The 24219-nt window shown below is 40.2% G+C and overlaps 1 long non-coding RNA gene and 1 pseudogene across 1 annotated transcript; both read right to left on the reverse strand.

Moving 5' to 3' along the window:
* Positions 1-3465: 3465 nt before the first annotated feature.
* Positions 3466-4361, reverse strand: LOC123413085. Its single transcript, XR_006613673.1, has 2 exons — positions 4275-4361; positions 3466-3721 (listed from the first exon to the last, which is right to left on the reverse strand). It is a non-coding gene; the product is annotated as an uncharacterized LOC123413085 (long non-coding RNA).
* Positions 4362-19522: 15161 nt separating this feature from the next.
* Positions 19523-21389, reverse strand: LOC123409322 (annotated as a pseudogene).
* Between the last annotated feature and the right edge of the window lie 2830 nt (positions 21390-24219).

Here is a 24219-nt window from a genome sequence, read left to right on the forward strand (position 1 = left end):
AAATGGGGTATCATGTGTGAAGATTAATGGCTTCGAAGCCAAATGATCAATCTTATGGCCACATTCATGACATAGTTTGTTGAAATGCTATAATAGTATGCATAAGGGTGTGTATTGGAATGACAAACAATGTTGATTAAGGAAGTTTTCATTTTCTTTGAACGGAAAATTCATTTGCCATTTTTTGAGTACCCAAAATGAGTTTTTTTGTGAAGGACCTACCATATATTTATTGCAAAATTTTACCAAATAATTTTTCTAACATATTAGGACATATTTAATGTACAATTGACCAAATTGTTGGGTGTTAAAGGCTTTTATCGACCTTTCGTGAAAAAGTTAATTTTTTGTTGAATTAGTTGGAAGCGGGTCAAATTTGAACTGCGTCTACATTATAGTTTGCTCTTTATTTTTCGCAAAAATAATTTCTAGATACACAAGTATCTATTTAATGAGAGAAACACCAAAATATTTCCAAGATTCAACTGCTAGGTAGAAACGGTCATCCCCGCTATTTTGACCGCATTTTGAAATGGTCATGAAAAATTCAAAACAAAATCAAAAAAATGGAAAACATTTGCATTGTGTCATTATATGTGACAAATTTACCAGGAAAAATAAGAAACTTGTAACACGACAATTATTTTAAAAAGTGTTCTCAGAAATGGGCTATCATGTGTGAAGATTCATGGTTTTCAAGCAAAATGACCAATCTTGTGGCCACATTCATTGCATAGATTATTCAAATGATATAAAATACTAGGACACGTTTAATTTATAATTTAAAAAATGGTTGGATGCTAAAAGCTTTTATCCACCTCTCGTGAAAAAGACAAATTTTCATCGAATCAGTTGGAAGCGGGTCAAATTTGAACTGCAGCTGCATTATAGTTTGATCTTTATTTTCCTCAAAAATCATTCATAGTTACATAATAATATATTTAATCATAAATACATGGTGTGGTGTCTTGACGTTGAGGTTTGAAAGGTGGTCGAGGGCCCCAACTCCAGAGTGCGTAAACTTGCATGCCAGCCATGTGGTCACCGCCTGACCGTTGTGTTGCCACACGCTCGGGGTGGAATAGGCATGTCTGGTAGGTTGGAAAATCCCTCGGTAGGTGTTAGGAAGAAGAATACAATAGAAGAATCTCATGAGGAGACCAAACTGAGCTCAAACATGAATTAGCAGCCAAGTGTTTGATTAGCGGTGCGGGAAATGCACATAGACAATGGGCCAAAATTTTGGATGAGGATGATCATCTACTAAGGACACTCTCTTGGAAATTTTTTAGCTCAAATGGATGAACCTAGGTGACACTTGCTTTGCAAAGTACCACACTGTGCAAAAATATGGATATTGAAGCTGGGATCAAATGAATGAATGTATTGAGCTGAAATTTGGTGTATGATGCTAATTTAGGCATATGAAGGTACTGTAAAAAATTTATACCATTTGGACATGCCAAAGTGATACTTCCTTCACAATGTGTTACTCCAAACAGAAAATGGTAATTGAAACTAGGCTCACATACATGATTGGATTGAGCTGAAATATGGAGGAGGATGATAACTTGGGCACATTAAGGTACTGTAATAATTTCATAAATTTTAGATAAACAAAAATTGTACTTCCTCCACAATGCTCTCTACTGAACAAAATATTAGGAAAAATATTGACGGAAACTAGCCGAATTAAATGAGCTAAAATTTGGTGGAGTTATGTTATATGGTATTTTTTATTCCGTTGTAAATTTTCATCAACTATAAAGCAATATAACATGTAGTTTCTTCAGAAAACTGAAAATATTACTAGAAACAAAGATTGGATGCTGAGCTCACATGGATTGTTACATGTGGCTGAAATTTTGCGGAGAGCTATGGTTTTGACATATAGAAGATGTGGAAAAAATTCAAATCATTAGGATATTCCTAGCTAGTACTTCCTTCACAAAGCTATCAGCTGAACGCAAACTTTGGAAATTTGCTGAGAAATATTTACTAGGCAAATGATTACGAAAGTTTTCATGATGCAATGACTTGGATAGGAAAGAGTACCTAACAATTTTGAGGGCAATCAAAAAAATCGAAATAGCACTTCCTTCACAAAGTGCTATTCTGAACAGAATAGGACAATGAATATTGCTGAATTATTTTAGAACTATGGAAGGAAGGGTTTTCACATATTTGAGGAATATATGATCCAAAGTATTTATGAGATTTTTTCGAGAATTTTTGGAATGACAGAATAGTAGGTTGCTTCACAAACTAGGCGGGTTTGGCGCGTGACATAGAATGGACCCACGAGTGACATGTCAACATAGTTAGAACATGTTACGACATTTTTATAATCGTCGTAAAAGTCTTGGGATCCCATTTTTTGCGGTTACGACGTTTTTGACTCACACCGTCGTAATTTATATGTAGATTTGATCCCCTCAAACGGTTTACGACAATCTCGAATGAAATCGTCATAGATTTATGACAAATTCATCAACGACGTCTTAAAAACGTCATGTATGAGCATATTTCTTGTAGTGGAGCTAGGCGGGCTTGATAGTCGCAATTTGTGGAGATGATGCCTGACGAGCCGCCGCAGGTCTCACCCAACACTGGAGTCACGAGCGACCAGATCGATTGTGGCGACTGATACGTCCCAAACGTATTTATAATTTCTGCTTGCTCCATGCAAGTTTTGGGTCATATTGCTATGTGTTTTGTACACTTTCATACCATTTTCAACATATTTGGACTAACCTACTAACTCAGTGCACCCAGTGCCAGTTTATGTGTGCTCATGTGTGTGAATTGCAGGTTTTTACCCATATTTACAGTGGCTGAAAAATTCCACGGAAAATATATAAAAAATCATCATTCCAGAAAACTCCAGACCACTACTAGGAAAAGGCCTCCTAGTGGCGCACCTATTTTGGCTACTAATGGCGCACTATAGGTGGGCCACTAGCATCACGCCATTAGAATTTTTTACTAATGGCGCACCAGGCAGTGCGCCATTAGTATAGCTCATGGTGCGCCATTAGTATGCCTCCCAGTTGCGCCATTAGTATGCCTCTCAGGTGCGCCATTAGAATGCCTCCCAGATGCTCCATTAGTACGCCTCTCAGGTGAGCCATTAGTATGCCTCCCACGTCCACCATTAGTATGCCTCCCAGGTGCGCCATTAGTATGCCTCCCAGGTGCGCCATTAGTATGCCTCCCAGGTGTGCCATTAGTATAGCCCATGTTGCTCCATTAGTATCTGGTATTCTAGCATATATATGTTTTGTTTCAAAACCACAAATTCAACAACACATAACATATATATCAAATATATAATACATAATATGTGCCCAATAGTTTTACTGATCCACAACACATAACATATATGCAAAGTTGCATAACAAATTTCATGATCCATATATCAAAACTCCATAGCATCCATACATCCAAAATTCTGTAGCATCCATATATACATATAGTTCCATAGCATCCATACATACATAGCTCCATAACAAATATAGTTCCATAGCATCGATTCATTATTCACATACAATTTTTTGAGCTGGAATATTATTTTGTTTGTATTAATATGTTACCATTATTATTTTAGATGACAAAAAAGACAACTATGGCTCCAAAGGTTTGCTTTATGTCTTCACGCCACATAAATAAACGAAGTAGAAGGGGCGCGCGTTTAGGAGCTCCAGCGCGTGGTCCTTTTGAACTTCCCCTGGCAAAAGAAGCATGAATCAAAAGCGTTAGAGAAGGAAAACAGATGATTCAGAATTACAAATTTTGGTACATATTGACTTCTAACAAAACAACACCAGCAATGTTTGTTACAAAATTTACGAGGTATCAAGATACTTAAATTGTCAACTAGTGACAACTACACACACACACACACAGAGATATATATACACATAAGCTCCAAAGAATACAGCTAAGATTTTCAAGAGAACATTCACATACAAGAATAAGCACATGATGTTTGGTTCCAAATTATAAATATAAGCTGCCCATGTTGCACTGAATGCAAAGTAATCCTAGCTACATAGGTCACACGCTCACTCTAATGAGATGTGATACCAAATGTTTAAGCCTCAAGGAAAGAAGCAATGGTATAGGCACAAACTTTCCAGTCATGGAGATAATACTACGATCATAGTGTTCACCCTTGATTGCAAACAAAATCTAACTAGTAAACGCACACAATCAGCATCCCCTATATATAATTCCATAAAAGTATTAGAACAGATGCATCAGAACTGAATTACCTGTGAGCAACAGCAGGAATGAGCCTTCAGGCTGCGCGAGGAAGGAGACCGTCTTGGCAACCTTCTCCAAGCACTCCTGACTCTGCACCAGCAATGAATCGCCATTCCTCTCCGCAATTCAGTCAAACCTATAAATTCTACTCGGGAGCTAAGCAAATGAAAGGGTTAAAAATCCCACTGGGTACCTGTGCCGCTATGCCTGGTGCTGATGGAAGGCCAGGATCAAAATTGGTCTGGCTGCTGGATAAGCAAGCGAATGTACACCTTTAGTACCTAAGGAGCCTCTACTGATAAACTGGTAGAGAACTGAAGGAGCCTCATTTGTGGCATACCTGAACAAGTGATCAGGACGGACGAGGCAGCGATATGCTTGAGCCGAGGATGTGTATGTACATCTACACATTGCCACCACCGTCCACCGGATCTACACAGCGCTCTAACTCACTAAAATATTGTTTTTTGACCTCCAGCGGCCCCGCGTGCAAGCGTCGCAGCAGTATGTAAAGTCCTAGTACGTTGCCTTTCTGCAGTATCCCCTGCTACGCATTGGACCATGGACAAACTCTCTCTCTCTCTCTTTCAGGATGTGGATAATCTCTCTCGAACAAATAAAAACGGGTGCTGCACGTGATATACAGCAAGTTGATTAGTAATCTTAGTTATTTCAAAGGTTATATGATTGAATTCAACTACATTTAACAGAATCTTAGTTATTTCACTACATACCTACTGGTCACAATACAACAGTAAAATTAAGCAGCATGTCAGGTTATACAGTACACTGTAAGGCCATGGGTCTACACCACAAGTTAATGTGTTCTCCGGTTGAAGTGCCATGCAAACTGATCAACAACCACCATTGCTTGTGAAGCCGAACCAACGGAACCATCATACCTATGCATTAAGAACCAACATGAATAACATTAATTCTGACAGTCCAGGATGTGTACTAAAGCATGCTTAAGAGTAAACTTGATAACTGATTTCTGTAAGTTAAAAAGTGGAAACTTGATAACTAATATGTGTAAGTTAAAAAGTTCAACATGGTGATACGTACATAGATACTAACAAGTAAGCTCCAATCTGCATAACTATAACTCCTTCACCTCCTGGCTGTGTTGTGTTAACACAGCGAGCACAAAACCAGTGCTCGTGGATTGAGGTGACCAAATCTAAGACTGCACAATTTGCAATCAAAATATTGCTGGGGATAACAAAGTTAACTTGGTCGAATTATCCCTACATAATGAGGAAAGTTTAGACTCATAATGCGCGAGACTCACATTGGTTTGGTCCAATAGAAAAGAATTCCGTCTGCAGATTATTCCTCCTAAAGCAATTTATGATTGGTTGCAGATCAACAGCAGTAAATTTTGTTCCCTCTTCCTCTCCTTTGGACAGTTAGAAAAGATTGTGACTTTAAACTTCTAAAACTTGAACATGAGTGTATCTTAATTTATTTATTTACTCAAAAAGATGATCTCCCCAGTGTCTGCATCGATTGATGCACACATCCATCTTATTACGAAGTTTCAATCATTCGAATAGAACATTCATGCATCTTAATGAACAGGATTTTGCATATCTTTGAATCTGAGATCTTGGTCACATTTGTGATTCAGTCATTAACCTCCATACCGAACAATGCATCCCTAAATTTAGTTTATCCAATGTATCTTGTGGTAGCTATGGGTGGAAATAATATCAACATTAAACTACATCATTTGCTACATTCATCAACCAATATACGGTGCCAGTTTCGAATCGAACAAAGTCATGGAACGTGCTAACAAACTAACAAAATAACCGAGAAGCTTCCATCTGAACCAAACATCATACTTTCTACAACAGGCATCACCTCCCACCTCCATTTGGTTCCAGGAGAATGCTATGAAACAGTGAACATTTAGGGAAAATAGAGGGGCAGGGCGCCAGCAGAGGACAATACTTGTTTCGTGTTCCACGTGAAGAGCGACGAAAGGTCGGCGGAGATGTTCAGCGTCATGCTAACCTAAACAGGAACAGATCGTACAACAAGTACCGTCAGAATTCGATAACAGGGACTCGTCGGCTTTGAAGGCGGGAGACAGGGTACGCGCGCGCGCGGAAGGGGGGAGGGTCACCTCGTCATTGGCGTTGGCCTCCTTCTTGAACCAGTTCATGTTGAGGATCTGCGTGGTTCGAAACAAGACAACACAGATCGTGTGAGCGGGGCAGACGAATCGGGCAGGGCAGCGGACGAACTCAACCAAAACCAAGCACGGGGCGGGGAGGAGCGGAGGAACAAGGGGAGAGGGGCGGGTACCTTGACGGAGGCGGTGGGGGTGGGGGTGTTGAAGCTGCCGCCCATCGCGCCCGCGCTCGCGAGGGATGGGAGGAAGAGGGTGGTGGGAGTGGGGAATTCGGAGATGGAGGCGCTTATCTCGGCCTCCGGCAAGGTGGACGGACAAGCTGGAGGATCTGGCGGGGTGGGGGCGAGAGACGCGGCAGTCGGCGGGCGGCGGGCGGCGGGCGGCGGTCGGCGGCGGGAGGAAACCCTAGCCGACCGGTTGGGGGGAGGGTGGTAGTTTCCATGTAATAGCAATGGCGCATCCCCAGGGGGTGCGCCATTAGTAATCTCTTCTTTTTGTATAGCAATGGTGCATCCCCAGGTGGTGCGTCATTAGTAGTTTTGCAAAAAAAATTATAGTAGTGGCGCTCCACCTACAAATGCGCCATTAGTAACCCTTGTTACTAATGGCGCACCAGCTGGTGGTACGCCATTAGTAGTTTTGCCAAAAAAATTATAGTAGTGGCGCACTGGGTGAGTGGTGCGCCATTACTAGTTAAACTAGTAATGGCGCACTCTGCCCCGGTGCGCCATTAGTACTTTTGCAAAAAAAAATATTATAGTAGCGGTGCACCGAGTGTGTGGTGCGCCATTAGTGTCCATCACACTAATGTCACACCTACACATTGTGCGCCACTGCTATATAGTAGTGGCGCACTACTTTTCTGGTGCGCCATTAGTGTCTATATCATCTATAGCCCTTTTCCTAGTAGTTGACGCCCAAAGGAAAGCGAGAGGGGGACCACCACCCCCACCCAAGCGGCCACCAGGCACAGCCTAGGGGGAGGTCGCGCCACCAGGCCGCCTGGGCGAGTGGGACCTCCCCTGGTGCCCCCCTTTGGACCTATTTTTATCCCTGTGGAGGAAACCATGATTCCAGAACCATTTTCTCAAGAACAAATTCTGATCTCCGCCGCCATCACCAACAAGTTTCGGGGAACCAGAATTCCTGTGCCAGCACCCTGCCGGGACGGGGAAGTGTCCCCGGATTCATCTCCATCGACGTTGCTTCCTCCCTCCATGAAGCGGAAGTAGTTCCTCCTTGGGGCTGAGGTCTTCTATAGTAGCTATGTGGTTAATTCTCTCTCCCATGATGTAATCTTGATTGTGATCATAGGCTATGTTAATCTAGGGTGATCCCATGATGTTTCCCCTTCTTCTATGTATTGGATTGATGTACTCACTTGATCTTATCTAGTATAATCTCCGAGACCATGGTGACAGCGGTCTATTGGACATGGATTAGAAGAATATTTTCATGAGTGATTTCATCTTTTGTGAATTGATTGAAGACTAAGAGTCTCTTGGTGCTTGTCTTTAACTATCCTTGAGATATGTTGCGGTGATTGTGGTACTCTCCTTGGATGGCTGCCGTGACATTGGAAATCCATAGATGAGAACTACGCACTCTGATGTGTGCCTTTGAAGCCCTACATAATTCTCGTCCTCCCTTGATCTCAAAGGACTGACCTCCGAGTACATATCCATTGCATGTTTTAGTGGAAATATCATGTGATTACACTATGTTAATTTTGTTGGTAGTTGCCACTAGTGAAAGTATGAAGCCTAGGCCTTGTTTCTCACCATTGTTACACCGTTTGTGCTCACTTTTGTCACTTTCTACCTATGTAATTTATTATTACATACTTATATTACCTTGCTTTGCCACACCTATCACCCATATTTTACCATCTTTCCGCTGAACTAGTGCACCTATACATTTTACCATTGTATTAGGTGTGTTGGGGACAAAAGAGACTTCTTGTTTCTTAATTGCAGGGTCGCTTGAGAGAGACCATCTTCAACCTCTACTTCACTGAGTTCGATAAACCTTAGGACATCCACTTGAGGGAAATTGCTGCTGTCCTACAAACCTCTGTGCTTGGAGGCCCAACATAGTTTACAAGAATAGAAGCGTGCGTAGACATCAAGCTATTTCTGGCGCTGTTGCCGGGGAGGTGAGTGCTTGAAGGTATATCTTTAGATCTTGCAATTAAATCTTTTCGTTTCTTGTTTTTATTTTCACTAGTTAGGTTTATGGAAAACTGCACTCTTAGTTCGCTGCTTGGGGAAGGCCGCTTTACCACACCCGTCGTAGAGAAGTCTCCTCCCCCTACTGAATGTATCCCATTTGAAATACCACTTGGGATAATTGAAATAATTAGGAATGATTGTTATGCAGGAGATGGAACAGTCAATCCTAGTATTTATTTGTTGAAACTTACAGATCTTTGTGATTTGTTTAACATTTCAGGTTTGACAAGAGATGGAGTCATGAGGAAATTATTTGCCTTGTCACTGAAAGGAAAAGCATTGGAATGGTATAGGCTACTAGGTGATTCTCACCTACAGGATTGGGAAGAGATCCAGTCTCTTTTTTACTCCAAGTTTTATCCTCTTCATGAAGTCCATGAGAATAGGAATTATGTTTATAATTTCTATACTCATAGTGGAGAGAGCATAGTTCAAGCTTGGGGGAGACTGAAAACTTTAATGCTAAAATGTCCTAACCATAGGCTCCCCAAAGATATGATTATTACCAATTCCTATGCGAGGCTCTCTCGACAGGATAAAGACTTGCTCGATGCTTCCTCTATGGGTTCTTTCACAAATGAACGGGTTAATGCTAAATGGGAACTCTTTGAAAGAATTCAACGCGATAGTGAAGATTGGGAGATCGACAAAGGTAAAGAGTCAGGTATAAATTATGAGTATGATTGCATTAAGCCCTTTGTTGAAACTGCAAGCTTTAATAAGTTTACTGCTAAGTTTGGGCTTGATTCTCAACTCCTTGTTGATTTCCTCAAATCTTTTGCTTCACATCTTAATATGCCTAAGGAGAATTGGATCAAGCATCATGAACCTTTTAAAGAGATTTGCAAAGAAAATGAAATTGTTAATGATAGTTGCAACATGCATGATCCAATTCCTGAAAATAAAGTTTTATATAAGCATGTTAATTTTTGTGGAGTGGATAGACCTTGTGAAAGGCCTATGATTGAAGAAGAGAAGTATTGTAAGCAACATAAGCATGAAAGAACAATCACTTGGGTTAGAGATTTAAATGAAATTCCTAGAGAATGGTGTGACTTTTATCTTTTTACTTGTGAACTTTGTGGTATAGAGGGTCACCTTAACTTTCAATGCATGTACTTTCAACACATAACTGTTAACCAGTTGTGTGATAACATGATCACTTCTGATCTTTATGATGAACTTATGTTATTTTTTAATTCTCAAGAGTTATCAGAAAAAAAAACTTCTTGGCTAGATGATAATGCCTTAGGAATAAACAACACTTTGCAAAAATGCCATCTCTATTGTGTTGTTAATTGCCATGAAAATGATTACATAAGTATGATTAGAAAGGAGGGAACTTTACCAAAGCATAAAAATGTCTCTTATGTTTCCACTAACAAAAAGGAGAGTTTCTCCCAAGTTTCCCCTATTGTATCTAATGATAAACCAGACTATGTGGAGATGCTTCCTCTCCAACCACTCCCTCCTAAGGTGAAGAAGAAGAAAAAGAACAGAAGGAAGAGGAACAAGAAGGTAAAAGAATGGGTATCAACCTCGCCTGAGCATATTCCTCGCATCAACTTTTATCCTAATGGACATAAATTTATGGAGGATGGTGAGCTTGATTGCATTCATTATTATCTTGATGATAAGTCCATAGGTACTATTGAAGATGATTTTGATTATGATATGCATGTTACTTATTGTGATTGGGAAGATGATGATAATGCTACTTATGATCTTGAAAATCTTTTTGGTACCAACTCTGAAAATGATGATATGGAAAGCTCTAAGCTTGGGGATGATAGGATTGCAAGTCCTTTACCCATTAGTGATTTGATAATTGATAATTCTTTTTCTAGTAAGAATAAAGACAACATGTTCACAAATATAGTTGCTAGCAATAATAATGCTCTTCTCTACCATGATGATGTTATAACTCCTATCTATAGTGATTGTAAAGATACCTATGACATAAGGAGAAATTATCCATATGAAAATGGTCATAATCTTGGAGGCAATTACTCCCTTTCTGAACACCGTCTCCCCAATACACAATTAATCTATAGTGTTCAACTTGTTTATGATAGTCCCACTCCCACTATTACCAATGAGAAATATTATGCTTATGTGGAGACTAAGAGTGCCATTTTGCATGTGGATCATGGTAACAATGCTTTATGTGATACTTATATTGTTGAGTTTATTCATGATCCCACTGAAAATTATTATGAGAAGGGAACATATGCTTATAGATATTTCAATAATATCAAGTTCCCTCTCTTTATGTTGAAGGTTTTGAAGTTGCACTTGTTTTGCCTTCCTATGCTTATTGCTTTGTGCTATTGCAATATTCATATGCATAGGAAGCATGTTAGACTTAAATGTGTTTGGTATTTGCTTCTTGATGCTCTCTTTTGTTCTAAAACTCTTATTCCTACGAGAGCATCATTAAAATCTTAAACCTATCTTTCTGACTATAAAGAAAGAGCTCTAGGGAGACAACCCTTGTTATCTTTACTTTGAGTTGTTACTACTGTTCAAAAGTTGTGACATGCTGTCCAGAAATAGATTCTGTGTGCTTGACGGAAGAATTCACCAAAAATCACCACATCATCTTTTTGATCTGAACTGTTTTGACAGTATGCTCTATACAATTTGCCTTCTGGCGTCTGTTCTGAGTTTTTTTATTTGAGTTGCACTAGTGCCCTGAAAAAAGTTATTTACAGCCTGTTGGTCTGTTTTTTCACAGATTCTGCCACGTTTTGCGTTTTATCATTTTGCAAATCTTAACCTTTCCTTTTCTTTGCAAAAACTTTTTGGCAATCTTCAGAAACTATAGCTCCTCATGAAAATATTTATTTCCAGTGGAGAACAAATATTTTATTATGGGTACTAACTACTCTAACCAGCTTATGATGAGTTTCATATGAAGGGAGTTTTCAAGTATGCAATGGAAGATGATGAAAGAAGATCCAGGAGTGTCAAATGCTCAAGATTGAGGATGCCCCCATGAACCCCCAAGAAATATCCAAGGAGACTCAAGTGTTTAAGCTTGAGGATGCCCCCGTGCATCCCCTTCTCCATCAACAATCATCAGTCCGTCCTTCTCCATGCTATATTTTTATCTCTTCATGTATTATGTGCTAAACTTGGAGCGTCTCGCTCTTTACTTTTTAGTTTGCTTTAGTTTTTCTTGCTGTTCATAACAAGTTGGACCCTAGCCTTCATTGTTTGGGAGAGAAACACGGTCCACTCCCCCTAGAACACAACATAGGTTTTCATGCTTATCTTCTTGTGTGTTCTTTATCTTTTCATAGTTGATGTCATGCTTAGCTCTTAGTTTTCATGCTTATCTTTTTAAGAGCTTTTATTTAGGTTTCTTTTGGAACTCTCTTGAGTTATCATGCTTATCTTGTTTAGAGAGTTGGCTTGTTGCACGGGGTTGTGTGTCTTGCATGAGTAGGTAATTGAGGTTGCTATTACAAGTGTAGTAGTAACTTGCAATAGTTTTGAGGTATTTATTTGAGTAATGTTTGGACTTGTGGTGCCAAGAGCTTTAACCTATTATTGATAGGTGTCATATTTTGGGCAATCCGTGTTTTTTTTGAAAACTACAAAAAATAGTTGAGAAATCTAGCTACTATGGATCGCTACCCTCTCGAGGGGTTGGAATAGATAGAGTACCCTCATGTACCATGGGTCGAGGATGCGCAAGGATAACCAATCCCCCATACACTCCTCCTCGGGGGTACTTGTCTCTTTGTGGATCTATTGAATAGATAGAGAGTTACCGATAATAAGTGCATGAGTTCTTCGGACTAATGAGAATATTCGATTGTTGGCATTTCCACCATCCATATTTTGCTAGCCTCTTCGGTACCATGCATTGCCCTTTCTCATCTTGAGAGTTGGTGCAAACTTCACCGGTGCATCCAAACCCTTGGCTTGATACCCTCTGTCATCATAAGCCTCATTATATCCTTCCTCAAAACAGCCACCATACCTACCTATCAAGGCATTTCCATAGCCTTTCCGAGATACATTGCCATGCAACATCCACCATCTCATGACTTGATCTTCATGTCATACATGATTTTGCTTGATCGAGGAGTCGCGTGCTAGTTGGGCCTTGCCCTTATTATTGCTACATGACGCGCTAGTTTCATTGAATATCCTGCTACACTGGTAGAGGCATACATTTGCATACATCGTGATAGTCGTCATCTTTCTTTATGTTGAGTACTTCTTATAAAGTGTGAAGATCTTCTATATTCTTGTAAAATATAGAGTGTTGCCCTTAATTGAGGAAAAGATCCCAAAGAGGACAAAACCAAATATCCCAAAACAGGACAAATTAAAAGATCCCAAAGAGGACAAATGAGAGATAAATAGAAAGAGCCAAAGAGGCCCCCAAAATACAAAAAAAATAAAAAATAAAAAAAGAGATAAAGGGGCAACACTACTATTCCTTTTGAAAGATCCACACTCGTACTCCATTATCATATTTGTACTCCATAGATATTATCATTCTATCCCACCTCATCCTAGTTGTGAAGCAACCTACTATTCTGTCATTCCAAAAATTCTAGAAAAATTCTCATAAATACTTTGGATCATATATTGCTCAAATATGTGAAAACCTTTCTTTCCATAGTTCAAAAATAATTCAGCAATATTCATTTTCCTATTCTCTTCAAAAGAGCACTTTGTGAAGGAAGTGTTATTTCTATTTTATTGATTACCCTCAAATTTTTTGGGCAATCTTTCCTATCCAAATCATTGCCTCATGAAAACTTTCATAACCATTTGCCTAGTAAATCTTTCTCAGCAAATTTCCAATGTTTGTGTTCAGCTAACAACTTTGTGAACGAAGTACTAGATAGGAATATCCTAATGAGTTGAATTTTTTCCACATCTTCTATGTGCCCAAAACATAGCTCTCCACAAAATTTTAGCCCCATCTAACAATCCATGTGAGCTCTTCATCCAATCTTTGTTTCTGGTAGTATTTTCATTTTGTGAAGCAACTACATTTTATATTGCTTTATAGCTGATGAAAATTTACCACATCATGAAACTGACCATATAACCTCACTCCACCAAATTTTAGATCATTTAATTCAGCCAGTTTCCCTCAATATTTTTCCCAATATTTTGTTCAATAGAGCGCATTGTGAAGGAAGTACAATTTTTGTTTATCCAAATTTTATGAAATTTTTACAGTGCTTTAATGTGCCCAAATTATCACCCTCCTTCAAATTTCAGCTCAATCCAATCATCTATGTGAGCCCAGTTTCAGTTACCATTTTTTGTCCAGATTGGCACATTGTGGAGGAAGAGTCACTTTGGCATGTCGAAATGGTATAATTTTTTTATAGTGCCTTCATATGCCCAAATTAACATCATACACCAAATTTCAGCTCAACCCATTCAATCATTTGATCCCAGCTTCAACATCCATATTTCTGCACATTGTGTTACTTTGCAAAGCAAGTGCCACCTAGGTTCATCCATTTGAGCTAAAAAATTCCAAGAGAGTCTCCTTAGTATATGATCATCCTCACCCAAAATTTAGGCCCATTGTCTATGTGCATTACCCGCACCGCTAATCAAACACTTGGCTGCTAATTAATGTTTGAGCTTAGTTCACTCTCCTCGTGAGATTCTTCTATTGTATTCTTCTTCCTAACACCTACTGAGGGATTGTCCAACCCACCAGACATGCCTATTACACCCAGAACACGTGGCAACGCAACGGTCAGGCGGTGACCATGCAGCTGGCATGCAAGATCACGCGCTCTTGAGTTGGGGCCCTTGACCACCATCCAAACCTCGACGTCAAGCCACCACACCATGCATTTCTGATTAAATAGATACTTATGTATCTATAAATGATTTTTGGGAAAAATAAAGAGTAAACTATAATGCAACTGCAATTCAAATTTAACCCGCTTCCAACTGAATTAACATAAATCTGTCTTTTTAACGAGAGGTGGATAAAAGCTTTTAACACCCAACCATTTTGTCAATTGTACATTAAATATGGCCTATTGTTTTAGAAAAATGATTTGATCCAATTTTGGAATAAATATATGGCAGGTCCTTCACAAAATATCATTTTGGGCACTTGAAAAATGGAAAATGATTTTTACATACAAGGTAAATGAAAACTTCCTTAATCGACATTGTTTGCCATTCCAATATGCACCCTTGTGCACAATATTAGATCTTTTGAACAAATTATGCCATGAATGTGGCCATAAGATTGATTATTTGGCTTGAAAGCCATGAATCTTCACACATGATAGGTCATTTCTGAGAACACTTTTTAAAAATAATTACCGTATTACAAGTTTGTTATTTTTACTCGTAACTTGGTCACATATAATAAAACAACGGGAAGGATTTCCAATTTTTTGATTTTATTTTTTATTTTTTTATGGCCATTTCAAAAAGCGGTCAAAATGGCGGGTATGACCGTTCCTACCTAGTGGTTGAATATTGGAATTTTTTTGGTGCTTCTATGATTAAATAGATACTTGTGTACCTCAAAAAGATTTTTGGGAAAAATAAAGAGCAAACTATGAGGCAACTGGAGTTCAAATTTGACCCACTTCCAACTGATTCAACGAAAATTTGTTTTTTCACGAGAGGTGGATCAAAGCTTTTGACACCCAACCATTTGGTGAATGGTATATTAAATATGTCCTAGTATGTTAGAAAAATGATTTGGTCCAATTTTGCAACAAATATATGGTAGGTCCTTCACAAAAAAAACTCATTTTGGGTACTCGAAAAATGGAAAATGAATTTTCCGTCCAAAGAAAATGAAAACTTCCTTAGGAAACATTGTTTGCCATTCCAATACGCACCCTTTTACACAATATGAGACCATTTTAACAAACTATGCCATGAATGTGGCCATAAGATTGATCATTTTTGGCTTGAAAGCCATGAATCTTCACACATGATAGCTCATTTCTAAGAACACTTTTTTAAAATAATTGTCATATTACAAGGTTATTATTTTACCTGGTATCTTTGTCACATATAATGACACAATGCGAAGGTTTTCCCATTTTTTGATTTTTTTTGAAATTTTCATGCCCACTTCAAAATGTGGTCAAAATGGCGGGCATGACTGTCCCTAGCTAGTGGTTGAATGTTGCAAAACTTTTGGTGTTTCTATGATTAAATAGATCATTATGTACCTAGAAATGTTTTTTGGAAAATTAAAGAGCAATCTATCAAGAAGTTTTAGTTCAAATTTGACCTCCTTCCATCTGAATCAAAGGAAATTTGTCTTTTTCACGAGAGGTGGATCAAAAGCTTTTGACACCAAACCATTTGGTCAATTGTACATTTAATAAGACTTAAAGTTTTAGAAAAATGATTTGGTCCAATTTTGCAACAAATATTTGGTAGGTCCTTCACAAAAAAACTCACTTTGAACACTCGAAAAATGGAATATGGATTTTTTTGCAAAAAAATGAAAAGTCCCTTTGGCAACATTGTTTGTAATTTCAAGATGCAAGCTTGTCTACTCCAAGAGATCATATTTGTATTTTATCATGTGAAAAAGTAGAAGCAAAATACAATTGCATATGCTCTATTCTGATTGGTGGAATTGGTTGTGGCATGGATCGATGACATGGCGTCCATCCATCCATCCATCTCTCCATACCCATCCATTCATCCCTCTCTCTTGCGCACACGAACCCTAGCCCTCTCCCCGATCCAGATCCGCTACCCACCTCCCTCTCCCCTCACCGCCGCCTCCCATCACGGCTCCCCAATCCAAATCCGCCACCCACCTCCCTCTCCCCTCGTCGCTGGTCTGTACCCTCCCTCTCCCCCACCTTTGCTACCCATCTGCTCCCCCTACACGTCGGGAAGACCACCACCACAGCCAACTTAGCGACCTCCCCGGCTCGGAGGTGTGCTTTTGTAGCGCTACATAATTCTCGTCCTCCCTTGATCACAATGGAATGACCTCCGAGTACGTCTCCATTGCATGTTTTAATGGAAATATCATGTGATTAGACTATGTTAATATTGTTGGGAGTTGCCACTAGTGAAAGTATGAAGCCTACGCCTTGTTTCTCACCATTGTTACACCGTTTGTGCTCACTTTTGTCACTTGCTACCTTGCTGTAATTTTTTATTACAGATTTATACTATCTTGCTTTGCCACACCTATCACCCATATTTTACCATCTCTCCGCTGAACTAGTGCACCTATACAATTTACCATTGTATTAGGTGTGTTGGGGACACAAGAGACTTCTTGTTTCTTAATTGCAGGGTTGCTTGAGAGAGACCATCTTCAACCTCTACTTCCCTGAGTTCGATAAACCTTAGGTCATCCACTTGAGGGAAATTGTTGTTGTCCTACAAACCTCTGCGCTTGGAGGCCCAACATAGTCTACAAGAATAGAAGCGTGCGTAGACATCAGCGACGAACAGCGGGGATGGAAAATGACAAAGAAGTCGATGGTGGCCGAAGAAGAACGCCACAGGAGCTTGCATGGAAGTGTGTCACCCCGCGGATCGGGAGCGCCTCAACGTCTAGAGGCGCTTCCTGAAGCCATGCCGAGTCATTGGCAACAGAGGTGAGCGCGCCGAGACAGATCTTGTGGCCCATGAACAAATCGCCGACAAAAGACATCACGAAGAAGAAGAATGCAAACTTGCTGGAAGTCGCTTAGACGCCTGCCCCATGGTGGGCGCAAACTGTTGTGGGAACGAGTCTGACAGTAGAGGTTAGGGGTACGTAAGGAGAGGTCAGAGTTCTACCTACTCGAGTTTGTACACATGAATATATGAGTTCAGGCCCCTCTCGTGGAGGTAACAGCCCTACGTCTCAGTGCTCAAGAGCTTCTGCCGTGTGGAAAGTGTGAGTTACGGGGGTGCGAACCCTTGTGCCAGAGGGGAGGGGTGGCTTATATAGAGTGTGCTGCCCCTCACCAATCCCCGGCAACCAAGGGTTCGATCATGGTAATAAAGGTGAAAATTACTGATAACGAATGTAATAAATGCTACTTATGGCGACCAGTCGAATGCCTGCCCATTGGCCTGCCTCGAGCGGCTTCTAATCTTCTGCGGCTGACTGGCTTCTGGTTCTTCCGAGTGAAAGGCAATTGTCGAATGGAAGGAGAAACCTCTGAATGGATGTAGTGTCGAGTGACTCATGCGCCATGGTGATTCCAGTCGGAGTCTTCCTTGTAACCTTTCAGTCCTTCAATGTAGTGTCCTTAGGCAGGGCATGTAGGTCAGGCCTAAGACCCTATCCTAGGTACATATCCCCATCACTGGGTGGTGTTGGGGGTCGAGAGTGAGTGTGAAAATGGATGGATATGTTTTATTTACTAGGGTGGGCTGTTAAAATGGACTAGTTGTGGAGTGGGCCTAATGCGTAATGCCAGCACTAAGTAAGTAGCTATGGCGTTTGAATTTAGCCAACGACGACACTATTTGAAAATATTAGTGCTGGTGGTGAACTGAAATGACGCGGCATGAACAAGAGTTTTGGCTAGTCATTTCTTCACTGGTGCATAGTTCTTCCAGTTTAAAGTCTCCTCCAAAGATCACACCGGGAAATATAAGGAGACATACATAATATGATATTAGATTCCTTAAAGAACTGTGTGGGAAAATAACACTCACAATATTTTTACTCCTACTGTCTCATAAAAAACACTCTATGAAAAATCAATGCAAAGATCATAAAATAAAAGCGTGCAATATCAACGCGAAGATCTCATAGAAGTACACCCCACCCCCACCCCCACCCCCACCCCCTTAATTATGCAAATCACAAAGTCGTGTTCTACCGATTCCATTAACATATTTCCATAATGAATAAGCTGGTAAGGACATTGTGAACAAATTACCAACAACACTATATGTCTTCATTTGAACTTTTATCTCCCCATATCTCTGAAGTTATGGGAAGAAAATACTTTCGGAGCGATATGCTTTATAATATTTTTATTAACGACTTGTTTGCATCTGTGTAGACGAACAACAATATCTTCACAGATAATGGTGCGTGATTTCTGCCGGTCAATCCCACTTGAACTTTCAACAAAGTTCGTATCATCCACGAAGTCATACACATTCATACGATGCTTCATACAAATCAACAATTTAATAATAATTAGTGGATGCAGCCACTAACGTCTATCTTATCAACTTTCAAGAGAAGGTTTTACCTCCATTCATGAAGACACAACCAGAATGTGATATGAGATTATGGATATATTTTTAACATCACAGTATCCGACCATAGTCATATTTTATTTTCCTCATGGAACAAACTAAAAATCTCCGACGACTTGAAGATATTAGAAAATATCCTTGACACCAAATATTTCAGGTTCTTAGCTGAATCAGATTTATATAGTATCTCATAACACATTATACTTTAGAATCCAGCTATAACTTTTCTAATAGACAAATTTCAAAAATAGAAGGGCTAATAGACAAACGGATATAATATAATTTGACACTAGAAATTATGGTTAATGATATAGTAGTATAGTACTACACTTGGTTGGGTATGCACCTTTGAACACTTGCTAAAAATGGACACATGTTGGCCAGTGTGCGCGGCCCCTTTGTAGTGATATCTAAAGAGAGGTATGCCGGTTGCCATCTCCCTTCCCATATCCTTTACCAAGCACTCGATTATCCAAAAGTAGTTTTGTATAACAATATCTTTATTTACAATCCACTTGATGCCAAACAAAACATTACTATACCCTGGTACTAAATTTAACACGGGGCTGAAGGGCATCCAGAATAAAGTTTATTATATGGTATTGTGACAAAAGAAGGCGATCTAATGGATAAAAATAACAGATAGAAGCGAGGACAACCGAGTTGTCTCGTACAATCATATGCTCGTGAACGCTCTGCACTGTCTTTCCCAATGCTCCTTGGCCAAGCGAACACGCTCAACACGCTCTGTTTGCATCCGCATCTCCCAGTACTCCGGGCAACTGTAGGAAGGCACAAGCATTTCAATGATCAGCAATGTTAATTTAATAAGCAGATAAAGGGTTTCAATGCAAAAAAAATGCACGCGTTTGTATGGGAGAGAGAGAGAACTATTATCTCACTTCTTTCTCAAATTCACTTATTAATTATTACCTGTTTTTAAGCAAAATGTTGAGCTGATTCAATCGAACAAAGTTAGGAAAGACACCGGCCTAAAATAAAGCCGAAGATATACATTCAGATCATGTGACCTTGGTAGAAAATAGTGAGGAAAAAGTTGATAGATTTACCCGGCGACAAATGGGGCATTTTGATCTACGGTCTGCAGACTCGAGTCCATCAACAACCGTCACAGAGGCTGCAACACTGCAACACAAGTAGCAGAAGATGTGGCCACATGAAAGAGAGACTGCATCGAACACTGTGTCCTGCAAAACGAAACATTTTATTAAATTATAACATCCACTTTCATCAATAAAACGCCCGGAAATATATATTAGCTAACACGCTCTCATATACAGTAATGCCCTTTGTGTTAGTAGTTGACACGTGGGTCACATATCATCCGCCAAGTGTATGGTTCAAGTGAGAATATTTACTTCCATAACTCACCAAGCAGATCGAACATGTTAAGTCGATGTCGACCTGCCAGGAATCCAAGAGGCTACAAGAGATCGTCGGCCTATCCTCATCGTCGAATGTGAGGGAGAGGTCCCCTAAGACCTCTGTTGAAATGGTGTTGTTCTTGTTCCACATCAAGTTGATATGGAAAGCCATAAGCTCGTGTAGCCACGGGGACTCAAGTATCTCAATGTGCAGTCTCCGAGCTTCAGTTCTGAAGGACCGCCCTTGTTGTGATCAGCATTTCTACACGTTTGTTGATCTAGATGTCACCATTATGCCGTCAAAAATAGATTTATCATTATGTATATGGTTGTTGATCGTTAATCATCAAAGTAGGGAGCAAGTGGTAATAGTGGTACAATAATCACCATTTGCCACCAGCAATACTGACAACACTATAATAATTGATGGTGTATTTCTTAATAAAGACACACATGGGCATAAGGAGGATTAGATCAGTCCCCGAGCCAAACACGATGAACAATGTCGAATAGTACAAAATGTGCCACAGTCACCGAAAGATTCTCGAGCCATGACGAGGGTCGAGGCACTGGGTGTGGGTGCCTCGGGCCTTTCTTGGCAAGTGGGGACATATGGGGTGTTCACAACCTAGTAACGAGTTAGCATCAATCTGTAAATTTTTCTTCGACAACAAAACATGAGTTGATGCTTTAGAAAACATTTATGGAAAAAGGAAAACAAGATTATTGAGTCAGAAGCCATGCCTTGTCGTACTTCTTTGTGATTTTCCTCATGGCTACAGCATTTACAATAGCATAGATAACCAGGTCTTTGCCTTGCCGTATTAGTTCCTCGTCGCCCTTCTGAGGTCTGTTTGTGAACCACATGAAGTACTTCCTCAATCTTGTGGATGCTATGTGCAATTTAAGTAACCTTTCAGCCCTTTCATTGAAGCAATGAATGATTACTGACAGCTCATTGGCAAGGGATGGAAAGAAACTCTCATCACATACTGTAGATACAATAACTAGTGTCAAATATTGTTCAGGGGCTATGTAGCCTATAAATTCATTTATAACTCTAGGAGCATCTTGTTTGCAGTATTCAGAAACATATAGATAGGGGAAAATGCTAAAAAGTGCAGCTGCATTATTTGGCTGGAATGAGCGTACCCTCATGCAAAAGTGTACAACAAATCATTCCACTTTATTCCGTTTTGTTTTATTTTTCAAAATACTATAACTTTTGATCCAAGCGTCAGGACAACGATCCGTTTTCACGGCTGTGTTTCTTACGACGAACTCTTCAAAACTAGATCCCATATGGATAGATTTTGACAAACTTTTTTTGAGCAACTGTGGATGATATTTAGGCAACTTTAGTGCTAAAGAAAAGCAACTTCTTATTAGTGTGCGTAGTATGATCGTCTATCAACGAAAATTCTTTCAAAATTATCTATCATAACTAGAAGGTTAAATAACTTCACCCTTTAGCAACCACATGACAAATGTGGTCAGCTATTTCCAAACTGAAATAGTTAAATTAAGCGTCATATGTGCATGCTCGGCTCCACATGCATTGGATGTCCATTAGTTCATGTATGAAAAAATCCAAAAAGCTATGACTGTCAATCTGTGTGTCGGGATTACGATATGTTTTCACTGTTGGGTTCCTTGTGACGAACTCTTCAAAACAAGATCCCATATGAATATGTTTTGAATTCTTTTCAAAAGCAACTTTGATGCTAGATGAGGCAACTTTAATGCTAAACAAAAGAAACTTTTGATGCTAGATGAATTGTATCGTGTGTATACACATGAGTTACTTGTTGAATCCACTGGAGTTGCATAAAAACACACTAAAAGTTGCTAACTTTTTTGTGATACTTGAGTTCAATTATGGCAACTATTCACATATAGCAGACAACCGAGCATTAATGGCAGGCAACTGAACATCAACCATAGGCAATTGACCATCAGTAATAGGCAAGTAAGCATCAAAATTGAGCAATTTCATAGTATTTTGTAGGCAACTGAGCATCACAATTGAGCAATTTCATAGTATTTGTAGGCAACTGAGCATCAATCATAGGCAACTGATCATCATTGTTTAATTATGTAAAGCTTTTAGAGATGAATCTAGTCAATTATTTGTCGTGGTAACAAACTTAGAAGAATTCTTGGCTCATAGATAGTCATACTAAGGGGGAAAGGAGTTGCTTGCCTATAACACCAAAGTTTCCTCATCTAGCACACAGAGTTGCTCAAAAAAAGTTCGTCAAAACCTATCCATATGGGATCTAGTTTTGAATAGACCGCTGTAAGAAATAGAGCCGTGAAAACAGACCGTCATTCTGATGCTTGGTTCAAAAGTTATAACTTTTTGAATTTTTGGAAATGCTAATAAATGCACGTGGGTTTTATTTTTTATTGTCCTCACGTGCGCCCCTTACCGTGAGCGGGCGCTGCTGCGCTCGGTAGCCATGTCCCAAAGTAAAAGTGTTAACCATACATGGTGAGTCACACTTGCAATTCTATGCTGGGAATTATTTTGAAAACTCAAGGGCCCTTTATGTTAAACTATAGGCTTGTCTTATAACATGACAATTGTCACGATAGGTGTATGTGTGCGTGTGTTGTGTCTAACCTCGGCAGGTGGTTGGCATAGATATGATCTTATCTCTTGTATAGCTTGGAGTAGGTGTGAAGACTTATAACAACCTGCCATATATTATACATTGTTGACCTATATAAACATGCACACGTCCCTGCTAACGAAGCATATGCTTCCACCAATACTTTCATGGTAATCACAGCCGGCCTCGAGATCATCCATGGCAAGCTCTTCCACTTTCTTCCCCTCCTCTTCATTTGTGCACGCCAAAACAGAGAAGCTTAGGAGAGGGAACGAGGCACTATGGCGTGCGACCATGCTGTCGGTGATCAGGGGACTCGGATGGCGGAGTTCCTCGATGTCAAGCAGGCGGTGCCACCCATGACCATTGAGGTCACCACCGATGACGACAATACCAAGTCCAAAGCTTTGAACCCGGAGTTTGTCGTGTGGTATGCACGGGATCAACATGTATTCTCCTACCTGCTGACCTCGTTACCGCGCGAGATGGCGGTCCAAGTGGCGACTTGCCACACCGCAGCAAAGTTGTGGAACACCATTCAAGGGATGATGGCCTCACACACGCGTGCAAGGACCATCAACGTCCGAATCGCATTGGAAAATCTTTAGGAAGGCATCAATAGCATCACCGAGTATGTTGGTAAGATTAGAACTTTGTGTGATGAATTAATGGCTTCGGGAAAGAAGGTTGATGAGGAGGACATTGTCTCCCACATCCTTGCCGGACTCGATGAGGAGTTAGACTGATTGGTCTCGGCCATGTGCTCCAGGGTCGAGCCTGTCACGGTTCTGAAGTTGTACTCATAGCTGCTAAGCTTTGAGACTCGTATGTGTCTACGAGGCGGATCGTCTGAGTCATCTGCCAATGCCGCGACTCGCGGCCCCATCAACAAGAACAGCAGAGGCGATGGTGACTGCAGTCGTAACTTCCCTATCAAACCACTTGGTGGTGGTAATCGTGCTCAAGGAAACTTCCCCAAGTCTCCCAACCCGCCTAATTGCGGGAACGGGGGAACAATGGCGGTGGCGGAGGAGGGAACTACACCAACAATCCCTCTGCCAACTCATGTGAGATCTGCGGCAAGCTTGGACATCCGGCATGGAAGTGCTGGAAACGCTATGACTCTTCCTACTAGGGAGGAGAGGAGCAACGCTCAGCAAACATGGTGGCTCCCCAATACGGAGTTGACACCAACTAGTACCTGGATAGTGGTGCGAGGAACCACATCACGGGGGACCTACAGAAGCTCATAGTCTGAGATCGGTACACTGGCGATGAAGAAATTCACATCGCAAGTGGATCAGGTATGGCTATAGCATATATTGGTCAATCTCATATTTATACCCTTGAACGTGATCTCCTTCGGAACAATG

This window comes from Hordeum vulgare, chromosome 7H (assembly GCF_904849725.1).
Source record: "Hordeum vulgare subsp. vulgare chromosome 7H, MorexV3_pseudomolecules_assembly, whole genome shotgun sequence".
In the NCBI taxonomy this organism is placed as follows: Eukaryota; Viridiplantae; Streptophyta; class Magnoliopsida; order Poales; family Poaceae; genus Hordeum; species Hordeum vulgare.